The 4,583-nt window shown below is 33.8% G+C and overlaps 1 pseudogene; it reads right to left on the bottom strand.

Moving 5' to 3' along the window:
• Nucleotides 1-332: 332 nt before the first annotated feature.
• LOC107896080 (abscisic acid receptor PYL2-like) lies at nt 333-1,262 on the bottom strand (annotated as a pseudogene).
• Between the last annotated feature and the right edge of the window lie 3,321 nt (nt 1,263-4,583).

The raw sequence follows: 4,583 nt of genomic DNA, 5'->3' as shown, positions 1-4,583 counted from the left end.
ACATATAACGAGTGAAAGTAGAAATTGAGAGGCTAGCTTCCTACCTAAACATATGCTACTACACATTAATTTATATAAATCTATTTATTTCTGAAAGAAAACTCATAACTAACATCCAATATGGGTAGAGAGCATAACACAGATGCGACGATAGGGATATTTGTAGAAAATTAGAACATGGGTGCAATAGAAGGAGGCAATAATTATAATAACATGTAATAAAAAATGTAAACTTATTTTTTTCAAAAAACATAAATATCAACATAAAAAATACATTCTACATCACTGATGTCAAATAGTCATATTTGAGAAAAAAAAATTATCACAACGATATATCATTATTTGTTTGATATAATTTTGTGAATTTAATACGTATTTTGTCTGATATTTTATTTCTGTTATGTTTGATATTGCTTGAAGGAACCTGACATATTGAATGGAATTAATAGGGAGAGAGAGCAAGTAAAATTTTCATTACCATCACACCACATTTACATAACCCATTATAATATCATCCTCATTTATCACAATCTCTTTCTCCATAGATAAAGCTGCTATAGCTTATCTACCAATGGACCTTTATTTCACGTAGGCGTTTTCAAAGCTGCTGCCATGGCTACTTCTGCAAGCTTTTGTAAGTTCAACTTCACAACAGTATCCACAAACATCTTAGTATCCTCTTCAGTGTTCCCTTGAGGTATCTCCACCGAATAAGACTCCAAAACAATACTATATACCTCTCCTCCTCCTCCTTCCTTAAACTCATGAACCGATGTCACAGCTCTATAATTATTCAGCCTATGATCTCCCCCACAACCCTAAAGCTCAAAACATGCTCATCGTCATTTAATACCTCTAGTACTTCGGTGCTCGTCGACGCCGGTAAGCCCGAAATAACCGTAACATCTCTCACACTTCCAACTCTTCCGTCTCCTTTCATCGTGCAACTCTTGATAAAGTGCTTGTACTTATTAGGGTTTTCGAAATCGCGGACGAATGGCCATATAAAGCTTAGGGGAACGTTTATACGTTGTGTAAGTAAAGATGTGCATGTGTTTGAGGATGAAGGAAAGGTATGGTAGGTTTGGAGGATGGACTCGAGCTTGGAGATTTCTTCTTCAGTTAGATTATTATTGGAACAGGTGATAAGACTAGGGTTCATGGCATGGGGTTGTGTTGCTTTGGGTGCTGAGCTTGGTTTGGGTTTTTTCTTGGAGAAGAAATAGTCGGTGATGAGGGATGATGGAAAAGAGTGAAGGAGGATTTATTCTAATTCTTGTATGGTACAATCTCCCATTTCATCATGTATATATATATACTATAATGTATCTTGGAGTTTAGTCAAAAATTTTTTTTTTAAATGTCCGAGATTAAGTTATATATTTTTATGGAAGTTAAAATATAATTTTAGAATTAAATAAAAAATTATCATTTTTTGAAGGCTAAACTATAATTTTACCATTATTTACTTAGAATTTTATTAACTTTGAAAGGACTAAAGTTGAAATTTTCCATTTTAAGGAGGTCAAGGCACTTGACCCCTTTACCTTCGTCCCTACTTATACTTCCCTGTTCTTACATAATTTATTGACCGCGTATGAATTTATACATAGTCAGAATCTCAAATACAAACCCGTAAATTGTTTTATTTTTTAATTATTCAATACATTAATAAAATTGGTTTTAAAAGATAAATCCCATATGTTTAGAGTTCAAATCTCAATATTTGTAGTCTTTTTTTTTATGGAAAAAAAAGTAAAAATTTGTTGCGAAATAATAATAAAAACATTCAAGAAAATCATTAGGGTGAATGATAGCCACGAATTTCAAGTATATAAGGTTTTTCCATTTCTTCATTGAACAAATTTGAATGGGTGTTGAAAGAAGAGGGAGAGGGACTTAGCATTTTCAACATGGTATAGATTACATGAATTTGAGAAAGGTATTTCGGTTACTTCAAGTATTTTCCTAAAATTTCCATACCAACTTGGTTGTATTGTTTACATAATTTTTTTCTGGAAATGGTATGTAAACTTTAAGCAAAAATGTATAATGGAGAGTGACCAAGTTCATCTATTAGTATAATCCCATTATTAAGAACTAATCAATGACGTATCTCCGTCTTTGAAAATGATTATTCCAATTGGTTTGTGAGGGTGAGAGCAATTACAACTAAAAATAGCTTCAACTTGACATAATTCTAATACAAGAAGGGGAAGCAATTAAGCAAGTGGGCATTTCATAAATGTAGAGTTGGGGGTTAGAACAATTTTGTCTCTCTTTATGTGACTCTCGTACATGGGAAAAATCTATTAAATCAAGTTGACTAAATGTATGTCACAAGTTTATTTAATGGTCTTGATGCCCCATAGCATCTTTGTATAATGGTGTGGACTTTCATTTCCTTTAATTATATATAATTATGTACTAGCAATAAAGTTATATGCAGATGATTTGCCAAAAAAATATACACATACTAAGTTGTGCTTTGTCGGACTAGTACAATGACAAACCACTTTCTCACCTCTTTTTTCTTTCTTTCTTTCTTCCAGCCCTATATAGATATATATTATATATGCATCTCATGAGCTTATTTTGCATCCCACTACTCTCGCAGGTCAACGTCTTTTACTAAGAAAGATTATCTCACAAGCTACAAAAACATCTGCGAACTCTGAGATCTCTTAATTTAAAGATTTTTTTGTTTCATACCATTGCCTTTGACATAGTATGTATGTCTTGAGATATGAATGACAAAATCTCGAGACATGATCCTGTGTCTCAAGACATTCGAATTCAATAATTTAGGTTTAGCTTTAGGGGAGATAAATCTCGAGACAACAAAGCCCCTATCAATTCATAGGCCCAATTATCGGGGGGTTGATTCCTAATTTTTGTATTTTGGGCACTCAAATGTTGTTTTAAGGGCTTGACTGAGCTTGATATTTTTTTTGAAATGATCCATAGATATTTGAATTGAACATTTTCATGCTTTTAACTCGTTAAATATGTTTTGATTGTTTGATTGAACATTCGAGTCACTTTGATGACAAAAGTGACATTCGTTATGTGACCGTGCTTTCAAACCAAGTAAGGAGTGTTGCAAGGGGCAAAGAAACTCACTCACTCTCTCTCTCTCTCACTCACAAGTCCTTGCCGGTAACTCACATCTGACCATCCTACCATCTCTACGGCTGAGTGAAGCGTCATGATGAGCCACCACAACCTCCGCCTATTTGTATATTATAAAAAATCACTTGTTTATTTTGAATATATATTATACATATGCAAAAGTTGAGGATGTCAAATACCATCTCTGTTGGAAAAACCATATTTTGGTCATAATCTTGAAGTTTCACATGTACGGTAATGTTAGCCTTTGATCAATTTGCTAATTTCAACATCAAATTTTAATAAATATGAATATGTGTATATTTATATTTAGAGAAGTACTATAGTTGACATATTAGAGGTGCTGAAGTCTACTTGTGACAGGCTATTAGATTGGGGTAGAACAACGTTTTAGGTGGGCTGCAAGATAAAGAAACAGGTTAGCAGGTATCAGAGTTGTTACTCCGAAGCATCCTCTGAAGTCTGATGTCTTAAGTTAGTTAAAGTCTTGAAGAAAATGGAAAACGAGAATTATGTTAATAATTGGGATTAGTCATACTTTGGTCAATTCTGTGGCTTTTGGTATTTATAAGTTTTTGTGAAGCTACTCAAGCTTCTGCCTACATTTAACTATCAATTTTTATTTGCCCATTTGTTTATTCCGTATGTTTAGTGGTGTTAACCCTTATTCATTTTGCGGAGTAGCTGAGCTAGCGATGCTCTGTATAAGCTTCAAGACGCAAGCTTGAGACAGAGAACCCATATAAAGCTTTTATGCCTTATCCCAATTTGTCTTGGTCAAGTATTTTGGGCCGAATTGCTCCTTGTTAAGCAACATTGTATTTGGACTTAAACCCATTTTATTTATAATTTAACATTTGTCTACCATATATTTCATCAGGTGGGTTCGAATCCCACCAAGCTTTTGTAAGTGTTCACTTTGTCTCGTGGTGAGTGATTGTACATTTATACAGTACGCTCCCTCCGTAAATCATATATAACTCTCCATGGAGGGAGATAAAACTTTCCATTATTGAGAGATTAAGTTGACATTCTCGAAGACGACACTTCAAAGACTTCTCCAAAAGGAGTCGATCCATTCAACAAATCTCTTCAAACTTATGGGTTTGGGTATACTTTCATATAGAAATATTGAAATTCCGATCCTATGCGAGTGATCATTAGTGATAACAGTGGCTTTCACCACCAAGTTTTTAAAAGAAGTTTGAATGGTCAACGAAGAAAAAAGGAGACCAAAACACAAATGCAACTTGCATTGTTGCATTTAGACTCGACCCTCCACCCGATTAAGTCATTCAGACATGTACAATTCAATTCCAGGGCATTTAAAAATGAAAACACCCAATGGAGTTGGAACCTCAGAGTAGAAAATTTGGACTATTTATGGCAATTAGTCATAAACATCGCTTAAATTAATCAAAACGCGTTTGACGAGAATAAACAAAAGGTTT

This window comes from Gossypium hirsutum, chromosome A10, assembly GCF_007990345.1.
Source record: "Gossypium hirsutum isolate 1008001.06 chromosome A10, Gossypium_hirsutum_v2.1, whole genome shotgun sequence".
NCBI lineage: Eukaryota > Viridiplantae > Streptophyta > Magnoliopsida > Malvales > Malvaceae > Gossypium > Gossypium hirsutum.
This window is presented reverse-complemented; position numbering and strand designations above follow the sequence as displayed.